The sequence below is a fragment of the Eptesicus fuscus genome, chromosome 2 (assembly GCF_027574615.1).
Source record: "Eptesicus fuscus isolate TK198812 chromosome 2, DD_ASM_mEF_20220401, whole genome shotgun sequence".
NCBI lineage: Eukaryota > Metazoa > Chordata > Mammalia > Chiroptera > Vespertilionidae > Eptesicus > Eptesicus fuscus.
This window is the reverse complement of record NC_072474.1, coordinates 115,571,284-115,584,311: the sequence shown is the minus strand read 5'-3', so window position 1 is coordinate 115,584,311 and position 13,028 is coordinate 115,571,284.

Genomic DNA, 13,028 nt, shown 5'->3' with positions numbered 1-13,028 from the left:
CAGCCTGAGCCCAGCACCTCAGGGTGCGGCTGTCCTTGGAGGCGGGGTCTTAGAGGGGATGTGGCTGAAATGCGGCCACGGGTGGCCCTGACCCCGCTGGCGGGTGCCTCACGGAGAGATTAGGACAGACACGCACGGGCCCGCCCTGTGGGGACACAGGGAGCAGACGGCCGTCCACACGTCAAGGAGAGGCCTCAGGAGGCCCACCCTGCCCACACCCGGTCCTGGACCTCCAGCCTCTGGGACGGGGCAGCGGGGGGGGGGGCGATGACGTTCATGGTTAAGCCCCGTCTGGGGGTGGCAGCCCAGCCAGCTCACGCACAAGGAGTCACTCCTGTGTGACCTCGGAGCCCAGCCAGGGGCCGGTGATCCCACCCCGTTCAGATAAGGAGACGGAGGCAGGACGTGGCTCGGGCACACTGTTCCCGCGAGGGCAGGTTTCGCCTCCCGGTCCCACCGCCGCGGGGCTAGACGGAGGGACTAAGGGGAGATGAGGCCCAGGGCGGCCGATGTGGGACGCTCAAAGGGAGGGGGAGGGTGTGAGCGCGAGGCTGGCCCGGGGTCGGCGTCCAGGGGGCGCCACGCAGCCGGCGTCCCTGGCTCCCTCCTCCCGCCGGCCGGGCCTGGCCGAGCAGGGAAGCAGCTCCGAGAGGTCAGGGCTGCACGTTCAGGCCCCGACCTCCAAGGGCGCGCTGCCTCTGGCCGTTTGCAGCCGACCGGCTCTTTGAAACGTATCCCTGATGCCAGAGGCTGGGTCACCCCATTTTCCAGGACGACACTGGTGCTGGGCCAGCTCACAGACAGACCTGGCTCAGGCTGCCCAGCGCCGGACACAGCGCGGGCCGCACCTGCAGGGACCCACCCGGTGGGGGCGGGGAACCCGCCAGAGGAGAGGGTCAGTCCGCCAGAGGCCTCGCGTCCCAAGATGCTCCCCTGGGGCCGGGACGCCCTCAGAGCAGCCCTGCCCGCTGCCGCACGCGGGAGGCCGGGCCTGCCTCTGTCAGGCTGAGAAACGGCAGGGGCCGCGACCTCACCGGCTGCTCCGCACAGCGCCCGGGTCTGGGGGCAGGGGTGGAGAGTCCCACGGCGGGGATACCGTGGCGCCGGGGGCGGGCTGCGGGGTGACGCCTAGCGAACGCGGTCCGGACGCCGTGCCTGCCCCCCTCCTGTCCCCACAAAGGCTCTGTCCCCCTGGCTGGACGGTGTCACAGCTTTCTGAGCAGAGCAGTCGCAGCGGGTGGGCACCCTGGGGTGGGGTGGGGCACCCTGGGGTCGGGTGGGGCACCCTGGGGTGGGCACCGTCCACATAGCTGGCACCCCATCAGCATCGCTGTGACTCGGGCTGCAGACCGGGAAGTGGGGAGGCGAGGGCCCTGGTGCAAGCAGGCATCCAGGGGCGGGGGTTCTGGGAAGGTTTACGGGTGACCAGCTGCCTGGAAGGCCCCCGCCTGCCTGCTGCCCACCTGCCCGCTGCGTGGACACCTGTTCTGAGACCGGGATGGCAGGGATGAGAAGCCGGGAAACCGCAGGGCCTGGTGCAGCTCCGAGTCCAGGTTCTGGTTCCCGTCTCACCGCCCGGTCAGCTGTCGGGTCCCCCAGAACCTCAGGGAAGGGCACAGCCGGGGGGCCCCCGCCAGACACCCAGGAGACACCTCGACCCTGGAGCCTGGTCCTGCCCAGGCTGCGCTGCCCTCCCAGGAGCCTCTCCTGCCCCTCCGAGCGGGCACCCACCACCCCGCCCAGGTGCAGCCTCACGGTGCTCCCCCTCCTCGGACGGCATTCAGGGCCCTTCTCTGTGGGTCTCCCCGTGTCTCCCTCCCGTGTCTCCCTCCCGTGTCTCCCTCCCCGTGTCGCCCTCCCCGTGTCTCCCTCCCCGTGTCTCCCTCCCCATGTCTCCCCGTGTCTCCCTCCCCGTGTCTCCCTCCCCGTGTCTCCCTCCCCATGTGTCCCCGTGTCTCCTTCCCGTGTCTCCCCGTGACTCCCTCCCCGTGTCTCCCTCCCCGTGTCTCCCTCCCCGTGTCTCCCCGTGTCTCCCTCCCCATGTCTCCCCGTGTCTCCCTCCCCGTGTGTCCCCGTGTCTCCCTCCCCGTGTCTCCCTCCCCGTGTCTCCCTCCCCGTGTCTCCCTCCCCATGTCTCCCCGTGTCTCCCTCCCCGTGTCTCCCCTTGTCTCCCTCCCCATGTCTCCCTCCCCGTGTCTCCCTCCCCGTGTCTCCCTCCCCTGCCTGGCACCAGCCACCCTGGCCGTGCCCTTGGCCACCTCAGACTGGACCTCCTGCTGCCCCCCCAGACCCCCAAGGGCCCCCCTCACTCTGAGGGAGGGACCACATGAAGCCCTGCCGTCCTGCACTGGGGTGGGGTGCAAAATGGGGGGCTGCCATTTCATCCCAGCCCTCCCAGGCCACACTGACGTCAGCCCAGCCTGTGGTCCCCCCTTGGCTCCCAGCCGGCACCCTCCCCCAAACCCCCCTGCCTCCCCCTTTCCAGCTGGACCCAGGTCTCTGGGAGAGGCAGGAACTCACACGCTGACGTCAGAGCGCCCGGCCCAGGCAAGGGCTGCCACGTGTGGTGCCTCAGTTTCCTCGTCTGTAAAATGGGACACATCACCCATGTTGCTCAGGGAAGACTCTAGGAGACAGTGGGCCCGGCTCAGGTCGGAGGCTCAGTGCGTGGTGACCTGCTGCTGGTGCTGTCGCCGCTGCGCAGGGTCACGGCACAGAGGACAGTGCTGGGCGCCGGGGGCACGGGGCCGGCCCGGAGAGCTGGGCTCCCGAGTGCGAGTGGGACACCGAGGGAGACACACTGAGGGAGCCGTGCGAGGCCCTCGGCCCGCAGGGAGGGAGCGTGTCCTGGGAACACGAGGTCCAGGGCGTGCGGCCTGAGCTGTCACCTGTACTGACCCCGGACAGCAGCTCAGCCCGGCCTGTGCGGGATCCCTGCGGCCAGCCCCGCGGGAGGGCCGCGGGGACCGGGCGCGGAGTTTGAAGGTCGCCTGTAGTAACAGAAGTTTCTTGAAAACCTTTATTCTCTCTCGGCTTTGCAGCTGTTTTTCCTTAAAAAGAAAAACCAAAACCCGGAGCGGATTTCAGGGCCCGCCTGCCAGGCCGCTGCCGGACCCCAGCCTCGCGGGCCGCCCTCCCCACGCGACCAGCAGAATCCTTAGGCCTCAGGACACGGGGCCTCTGCACAGGCTGTTCCCTTGCCTCCAACACCGTTCCCCGCCCTGTCCTCCCAGTGGCTCCCCTTCGGGGGCTGTGCCTGACCCCCCTCCCTCCGCCTCCCGCCCGTCCCCGGGATCAGGCGGCCTTTCTGTCCCGGGGACTGCTCGCTGGCGGACGTGGCTGGGCCGAGGCTGGGCGGCCTCCTCTGGGTCTGGAGCCGCGCACGCACGGGACAGGTGTCCAGCCGGCAGCTGCCGGGTGAAGGCCTCGATGGGCTGGGGCCTGGGGCACAGGATGAGCGCCCAGGGCCCCGCCCTCTGCTGTGCCGCTTTAAAGCTGCGCCCGGTCAGCAGGGAGAGGGGGGCGTCCACACAGCCCCGATGGGGTCACCGTACTGCACCCCGCAGGTGCTCAGCCAGGCCGACCTGACCAAGCCGCACCTTCCAGGGAGCCCTCCTGGCCCCGGGGCAGCATCTCCTCCCTGCTTCCCTCCGCAGGCCCCCTGGCCGGCCTCGCCCCTTTCCCAGCACAGCCCTCGGATGGTCCGACCCCGCGGTCCCTCAGGCAGCCCGGCCCGGCCCTGGCGCCGTCCCGGACAGGGTGCTGCCATGGCACCGACACCCCGACAGGCCAGGAGATGAACAGGAGGAGCCGTGGGTAGGACAGAGGCGTGTGCTGTGGGCAGGGGAGGCTGAGAAGGTGAGGCTGGGGCAGGGGAGGCTGGGCAGGGGAGGCTGGGCAGGGGAGGCTGAGAAGGTGAGGCTGGGGCAGGGGAGGCTGGGCAGGGGAGGCTGAGAAGGGGAGGCTGGACAGGGGAGGCTGGGGCAGGTGAGGCTGGGGCACAGCTGAGCCCAGGTCAGGCTGGGCAGGGAGATGGGCGAGGCTCCCGCACGGACCCAGCAGCTGCCGGTGGTTCTGAGCATCCCAGGTGGTAAGAAGGTTCTGGATCTGCTGGGGGATTGCACGCGGCACTGGGGAGGAAGGAGGACGGCCCAGCCGGTGGACAGCTGTCCACGGGAGCAGGTGGGACAGTGCAGCTTCGAGGGTGGAGACCCAGGCAGCGGCCGGGCTGGCGTGGAGGGCGGTGGGAGCCATCCGAGCCAGCTGCGGACAGACCGGGCCGGGGCCTGTCCGATGCCGGCACAGCACCCAGCGGGCGGCCCCTCGCGGCCCTCGCCCCGCGCCACTGCGGGGACACCCCACAGGCGCTGGCGCAGACTCGGGGATCAGCCAACCAAACCCTGCGCTGGGCTGGGCTCCGGGAGGAGGCGAGTGCTCGCAGCTGTGTCAGAGCCGCCGGCCCGCCAGCGGCTGGAGGATGAGCTCACAGCCCGGCAGCCGGGCCTCCAGCCAGTTCGCCCGCCCCCACATCAGGGCGTTGTTCCCACACGGGCCAGGGGGCCAGAACAACGTATTTTTCTCACAATACAAATGAGTCTTGGCTCTCGCGTCCGTGTGTTTCAAGTGGGAAGAAATCAGTGCTGGCTTTGCAAGTGGTGGCGGGGGCGGGACAGGGCCAGGACCGCGTGGCGGGGGGGGGGGGAGAGAGGGCGGGCGGGGACAGGGGTGGTGGCTGCTGCGCACAGCCCCCCTCAGCCCCCCTCAGCCTCCCCGTTAGGACCTGGGGGAGGTGAGACCCAGGTGTAGATGTCCCTGTCCTGCCCCCCCCCCCAGCCTCTGCAGCTGGGACCCCCCCATCTCAGGGCACTCAGCCAAGTGTGCCCCCATCTGTGGACTGGAAGGTGGCCACGCACACACACGCACACACACACACACACACACACGCACACGTGGTCTCTTGGATGGCGTCGTGTGTGCACGCCGTGTAAGGAGTTGATGATTCTCCGGCTCCTCAAGCAAACCAGCCGCCCTGCCCTCCACCCACCACTCCGACCGCTCCTCCCCCGGGCAGCCACTTCCTCTTTCCCTGTGTCTGTTTGAAGCTGAGTTTTTGGTATTTATGTCTGTATTCCAAAATAGCATGTTTGTGTTGCTGCGTCTTGCTTTCCAACGTGGTCAGCGCCCACGGACTTCCCTCCTGGAGAAGAGCTATGCACTGTCAGCGCTGCCCACCCCCCACCCCTCCTCCCAGCGACCCCCCCTCACCACGCAGAGAGGGTGTGGCTTAAGTCATGTGACCCCTTAATGGGACGCAGCAGAGCCAAGTCGGACACTGCGGCCGCTCTTCCTGCCTTATCTTTCCCCACAGTCATCAGCGCTCTGCCCTGTTTTTAAAAATGTGCTTATTTCTAATCCGATGCCAGACTCGGTGTCTTGTCCGCGTCGAGCTGGCCGGCAGAGCCCCAGAATAACCAGCCTAAGAGCCTGCTTTCCGCTCCGACCCCTCTGAGCGGAGCCGCTGGGGCCCTGGGAGGGGAGGGGGGTGGGGACCACGCGGCCGCTCTTGCTGGGAGCCTTGCGCCCGCTGGGTCTGTGCTGTGAGAACACCATGTGTGCAGACTCAGTGCCTGGCACACAGTGGGCCCACAGCAGGTGGCGCTTCCAGAGCTGCATCCCTGCACGGGCCTGCACCCTCCCGCCCACCCCGGAGCAAGGGGCTGTCCCAGCACACACCTGGCCCAGGTGCCCCGCACCAGCCCCCTCCCAGGTCTCCACACACCTCCTCCCAGCTCGGGGCACAGTGGGGGCACAGGAGGCCTCAGAGACCCCGATGCTGCAGGCGGCCCTCCTGTCTGCGTGGGAGGGACCGTCCCCCATCCCACACGGGTTGGAAGGTTCAGATCGCGAGGCTGCCTTCTCGTGTGGAACCTGGGCCCCGGTCTCCGTCTCCTCGTCTGTAAAAGGAGGAGAGGGCTATTTTGAGAATTAAATCAATAACGAGATAAGGTTGGATGAGGACGTGGTAGCACACAGTAGGTCCTCACGGTCACCGAAGAACTGCCACGGGGCGGGCATGGGTGGGCCGGATGCTCGGCATTCTGGGAGGTGGGGACCCGCCAGGAAGGGAGGGCGGCCGGCTCCCTCTGGTTCTCATTAGGGCTTGTCGCCTCCCCGCCCCGGCCCCTTCCAGTTGCAACGTCATTCCTCCAGCCCCTGGGGACCACCACCGCGCACCGAGCCCGCCAGCTCGCCAGGGTCGGGCCAGGGAAGCTGCGCTTCCAGAAAGGGGGTGGGGAGGCCGGGCTGGGGGAGGCCGGGCTGGGCAGTGGAGACTGGAGACCGGAAGGCCTGCCGGGAGGAAAGCCTGTCCCCAAAGCCCGGGGCCCCAGAGGAGGTTGAGGGGGCGGCCGTGAGTGGACGGGCAGGTGGCTGATGGGCGGAGGTGTCTAGGTCACTGGGGACCGGCCAGGCGCTGGGGAGAGGCCTGCTCATCCACTTGCCCGCCCCGGCTCACCGCCCTGGCTCACCGCTCCGGCTCACCGCCCCGGCTCCCGTTAGGTCCTGCCCTTGGGGCGCCCTTCCTTGGGCCCGGTGCAGAGGAGCCTGGGGGGGGGGGGTTGGGGCAGGCTTCTGCCCCCTCCACCTCCTTCACGAAGTTTCCAGGAGGCGTCTCCCCTGCACGGCTGGGCCCCCAGTTGGAAGGCTCCCTGGAGCCATGGGGCCAGGCCTGAGCAGCGCCCAGTGGCCACATGGGACCAGCGCCACATCCCTGTCGCCAGAGCTTCTGCAGACGCGCCCCCGACGACCGCGGCCTCCCTGCGCCCAGGCCGGGCCTGTGGGGCTGCCCCCTGCCCAGGGCTGCCCGTCACCGCCCCGGGTGTGACCTTCCGCGTGTGACCTTCGCGCAGCAGCGCCGACTTCGGGTGTTTCACCGTAAACAAGCGGCACCTCCCGTCCCGTGACCGCCTCTTTCCACGGCCCTCGCCGTCTGCTGGCAGGACCCGGAGTGCGTCCCTCGGTCCCGTGGGCGGGAGGCCAGTGGGGTTGTGTCTCCCGCTGCCCAGGTTGGGGCTGCGGTCCTCAGTGGGAAGGGGCGGGGCAGGCCACCTGGGGGCCCCCACCTGGCTCCCGCAGGGCGCTGCCCACCTCAGCTCGGCCCCATCACACAGGCACAGACCCGGGCCGGGCACAGAAATGGCCTCACCTGCCTGACCTGCCAGCTGTGGGGGAGGAGGTGAGAGGCGACCCCAGAGTCTGCCATCTTCTGAGGTCCAGAGTCCAAGGTCAAGGCCGAGCCCGGGGCGGGACCAGGGGAGGAGAGAGCAGCACCGGGCGTGGCGTTTAGGGACGCCCGCCCTGCACTTGCACGGCCCTGCGAACAGATGGCAGACGCCTGTAGAATGCTGCACCTCAGTGTCCCGTGTCCTCACCTGGCCCCGCCCGGCAACAGCCACCCACATCCCCACAGGCTGGGAGGGTGGGGCAGCGGTGGGAGTGATTTGGAAATTGGACTTTGCAGGCAGGGTGCCTGGGCTCACAGCGTGGCTGTGGAATCGGATAGGCCCAGGCCCACATTTCAGCTCTGCCACCGTGGGCTGTGTGGCCTGGGCACAACCTTAACCCCTCTGAACACACCTCCTCATCTGCATAAGCGGGACACAAACTCAGTTAAGGGTCATCAGAGGACAGCACAGCCTGGACGCCACGTGCTCGGAGCGATGCCTCCCAGCTGGTGCGTGGTCAGCACTGCGTCGCTGTGGCTCACTCTGGTGAGCACGACCGGGGCCTGGAGGCAGGAAGTTTAGGAGACGGCTGGCCCGGACGGTGTCCTCATCCCTGGGGGCAGGGGAGGGTGCAGCACCCCCAGCAAGTGAGGGGCTTGGAGAGACCAGCTCACCCCGAGAGAGGGCCCCACGGAGCCTGTTGGTGATGGCAATGTTGATGGTGATGATGGTGGTAATGGTGGTGGTGATGGTGGTGATGGTGGTGGTGATGATGGTGGTAATGGTGGTGGTGGTGGTGATAATGGTGATGGTGGTGGTGATGGTGGTGATGGTGATGGTGGTGATGGTGATGATGGTGGTGATGGTGATGGTGGTGGTAATGGTGGTGGTGGTGATGGTGGTGATGATGATGATGGTGGTGATGACGGTGGTGGTGGTGATGATGATGGTGGTGATGATGATGATGGTGGTGATGGTGGTGGTGGTGATGGTGGTGGTGGTGATGGTGGTGATGGTGATGGTGGTGATGATGATGATGGTGGTGATGGTGGTGGTGGTGATGATGATGGTGGTGATGGTGATGATGGTGATGGTGGTGGTGATGGTGATGATGATAGTGATGATGGTGGTGATCATGATTCTTGTTTACTAATATTTGGGGGATCCTCACTCATTTACCTGAATTATTCCATTCAACCCTAACGAGACCTCTGGTGTATGCATCATTATTTCTCCCAGCATTGAGTCCCATGCCCAGGTGAAGGGGCTGCTCATGTGGACACAATAGTCCAAGTGCAGCAAGAAAAGCGGGGTGGAGGGGTGGGGAGGGGGTGTCAGAGGGGGGAGTGCCTGGCAATTCTGAGGCTCACAAACACCCTGTGAGGAGGGATTGCGGCTCTGCTTCCCAGGTGCAGACAATGAGGGCCCAGGAGGGAGGGCGACTTGCCTGAGGTCACACAGCTGGGGTGGCAGAGGCAAGCTGAGACCTCAGGTGGCTCCAGCTCAGAGTTTTCACAGCACATAGGCCAACGCTCGGCAGGCAAAGATGGCTGAGCCTCCCAGCCCTGTCCCGGGAGCTCACAGGTCCCTGGGGAGACTGCCAGGAACCAATTCCAACATGTAATAATTACAAGAGTTCCATCAAAAGGTTGGGCAGCTCAACAAGGGTGAGCCACATATGTAGTTTACCTGTTGGAAACGGCTAAACGGCACTTCCCCCAAACCTGAATAGGATTGTCTGCTGCCAGACAGCTCAGGGCATTTTATTGCCTCCTGTTGGCCAGACACCTGACCAGCTGTAGGCTATTCCCCAAACTGACAATGCTTCTGTAAACTCTACCCTTTGAAGTGTATGTCTCCACCTTGCCTTAGGACAATTTGTGTTAATAAATAGCACGGGGTCCTTAGACAAGAAGTAGTCTTTAACTCCCTTCAGCTGAAACTCCTCTGACCCCCAATGCCTTTCAAAATGATCTTTCGTCTCCGGACTCCTCTTTAATCATCTACGCATCAGCCCCTTTCTCCAGAATGCTGAACCCTTTGTAAGGCTGGGATAAGAACCCCGGCAGGAGACAAGCTCACAGGCCCCTGGGAGACAGGCAGGTAATCTGACAGCGGGAGGAGCTAGGAGGCCCCCCAGCCCAGAGGTCTCGGAGACTCCCCAGAGCGGGAGCATTTGGCCCTGGGGAGTCAGGGGAGCGCGGTCAGGGTGGGCCTCGGAGCCCCACAGGCCGGTCTCGCACGTGCTCCCTCACCTCAACGGCCCATCCCGGGCCCCCAGACCTGCCGCTGGCCACGCAGAAACCGGCCTCAGCAGCCACCTCTCCCAGAACTATTTTTAGAGCCAATTCAGCTCTAAACGCAAACACGTTGTCAAGATAATGGCCAACTTGGACCCCATCCAAGAGCGGGCCCACTCTGAGACACCAAAATAGAAACGCCTCCAGCGGCGGGTGCCACGGACCGGGGGCGGAGGCGGCGACTTCCCGCGGACGGAGCAGGTCGGGCCTCGGCGGCCCTGGCTCGGCCCAATGTATCGAAGCTTCCTACCCAAATACAGCGAAAGTGCCAGGAGCGGGGAGCACTAAATCTCGTCAAAAGGCAACTTCGTACTGGGCCCAGCTGCAGGGGGCGGGCATGCAGACAGACCGGCAGGCAAGCGCCGTCCCTCTCCCCCTCCCCCCGCCCCTCCCCCTTCCCAGTTATGAGAGAAATAACGGCAGTCTTGCACAAACTCTCCGGGAGAACAGAAAAGGCGTAAACACTGCCGGAGTCACAAATGTGGTCAGGATAACCCGGGAGCCAACGCCAGAGCAAACATTAGGAAAAGGGGAAATTACAGGCCTGTTGCATTTACGCACACCGACGTCCCAAGCAAAATAGTAACGAAAATACTTAAAGAGGATGATACCTCAGCACAAAATGAGGCTTTGTCCAGTAATGCACGGTTGGTAAAATACTTTCATATCAAGGGGTTTTACCACATGAAGAGAACAAAGGAGGAAATCATTCAATCCTTTTAGTAGAAGCAGAAACGGCTTCTGTTAAAATTCAACACTCCGCCCTGGCTGGGTGGCTCTGCTGGGTGGAGCTCGTGCACCGGAAGGTCTCGGGTTCGAACCCGGGTCAGGACACTTACCGAGGCTGCAGGTTCCGTCCTGGGGTACGGACAGGAGGCAACCTTTCAATGTGTCTCTCTCACGTCAATGTTTCTCTTTCTCTCTAAAAACCAATAAACACGTGTTTTTAAAAAGCTCAGTAATCACGTGTAATAAAAATGCCTAGCAAACTGAGAATAAAAGGGAACGTTCTTAACGAAGGGTAATGACAAGAACCGACAGCAAATGTTTTGTTTAAGAGAAGTTGAAAGCTTTCCTCCTGAGCTCAGGACCAAGACGAAGATGGCTGCTGTTGTTAATTCTACAGGCCATCGGCTGAGAGGTGCTCGCCAGTGCAATAAGGCAAGAAAAAGCAAAAGGAAGGGATGCGGGTTGGACAGGGAGAAACAAAATTCATTATCTATTCATTGCCTCCTGTTGGCCAGACACCTGACCAGCTGTAGGCTATTCCCCAAACTGACAATGCTTCTGTAAACCCTACCCTTTGAAGTGTATGTCTCCACCTTGCCTGAGGACAAATTGTGTTAATAAATAGCACGGGGTCCTTAGACAAGGGGAAGTCTTTAACTCCCTTCAGCTGAAACTCCTCTGACCCCCAATGCCTTTCAAAATGATGGGGTTGATTATGTAGAAAATCCAGAAGAATCCGCAGACCCATTGTTAGATCACCAGGGAATTTTAGGTTGCCAGGTCGAAGACCAGTCTAGAGAAATCTTTAAAAATGTGGAAGAAATAACACCAGCAATAGTTAGAAAATAAAAAATACGTGAAGGACACTATTTACAAGATCACATATAAGCTATCCACACAAAACACTAGGCAACACTATTGGGGGAATGAATGGCAATTGAGAAAAGTGGGGGATACCCATGTTCAGGTGCTGGTGGCCTGCACATCCTAAGTAGGTCACCTCTCTCAACCCCCAGCTGTAGCGTCCGCGCCGACCGGCCCCGTTCACAGGAGGTGGAGCGCGATGGCCCTTCACAGGACCGCAGAGTCGAGAAGAGGCGAACCCCGGGGGGGGGGGGGAGCATGTGCCGGGGACGGTCCCGTGTGCTGAGCAGCAAAGCTCCCCAAAGCTGAGCCGTGAAGACTGCGTGGGACTGGGGCAGAGACGGAGAGGGAGAGGGAGAGGGAGAGGGAGAGACAGGACAGAAAGGATCGGGAACAGACATGCCGGTGGCGGGAGCTTGGTTTCTGACAAAGGAGGGAAGAATTGCCTTTGGAATAAATGCTTAGGGGACAATCAGCTATCCGCATGCCCTGCGCAAAGCCAGTGCCCGTCGGATGGCGATCTGTTTTGTTGTTAATCCTCACCTGAGGATAGTTTTCCACTGACTTTTAGAGCGAGTGGAAGGGAGGGGGAGACAGAGAGAGAGACACGTCGATTGGTTGCCTCCCGCCTGCAACCGAGGTACGTGTCCTTGACCAGGGTCGAGCCCAGAGTCCGTGGGCCGATGCTCTATCCACTGAGCCACACGGGCCGGGGCTGGATTGTGTATCTCAATGTAAGTGGTTAACTAGCTTCGGGAGACGGCGGCCTCTCCGCCTCTGGAAGTCCCTCCGCCCGCTGCTCACATCGCCCGGCCCGTTCCTTCGCCGCCACATCTCCTCCCCGACCTCCTGCCTCCCGCTGACGAAGACCCTGGGGCTGCACCCGGGGGGGGGGGAGCGGGGGATTATGCGGAGAATCCAGGTGACCGCCCACCTGGGGACCCTTCACTGACCACGGCTGCCAGGTCCCCTCGATCATGTGGGGGAACGAATGCCCTAGGTCCTGGGGGTTACGACATGGACCCTGTGGGGCCCCTTTTCAGTCCCGCCACAGAGGGTGTGGTCAGTGGGTGTGGTCAGGGCAGCCTGGGAGAGGGTCCAGGTGGGGGGAGCGGCTTGCACAAAGGTGGGGGCTGGGAGGGGGAGGGAGGAGAGAAATGAGAGCAGCAGTGGGTCCCCGAGGGCCTGGCGACCGGGACCCGAGCAGGGCAGCCGTGGGGGCTGTGAGTGGGGGTGCTCGTCTGAGCGCCCTGCTGCGCGCAGGGTGTGGGGGGGAGTCCCTGTGGGCAGGACACTGTGGACACGCAGCTGAGGCAGCTGCTGGCAGGTGGCCCCACCCCGGCCCCCACTGCTCAAGGCCAGGGTGGTGGGACCAGGCGCCCAGCTTCCCTGAACTCTGACCCACCCAGAATGTCCACCTTCCGCCACTCTGCTCTGGACGCACTCATCCTGGGGGCTGGGCGGGCTCCGGACGGTGACGCTGACCCTCGGCCTGAGCTCCCAGGACGGGGGCCCTGCAGGTCCTGGCCCCACGCCCACCCCAGCGGATGTTTGTGCTGCGCAGCTGCGGCCACAGCTGTCTGCCCGGCCCCGCCCTGCCCCCTGGAGGCCGGCCCCTCGCTCACTTGTGACCCGTCCTCCTCTCTGGACTCGGTCTCCGCCTCTGTCCATGGGGCTTTAGGACATGGGGACCGGGACGCTCCGTCCGGGGCCCGTCCTTGTGGGGTTCCGGGTGCCCAGGGAGGGGCCCCGAGGCTGAGAGGGGTGCCTCTCCCTGCAGGTGCTGCCTAGTCAGCTTCTGGGACAGGCAGGCCGGGTGGCTGTGAGCCCAGGCATTGGGGGGGGGGGGGGGGCGGGGAGGAGTCCTGTTAAAAGCCAGGAGGGTTGCACAATGGTGGCAGCTGGCGGCTCT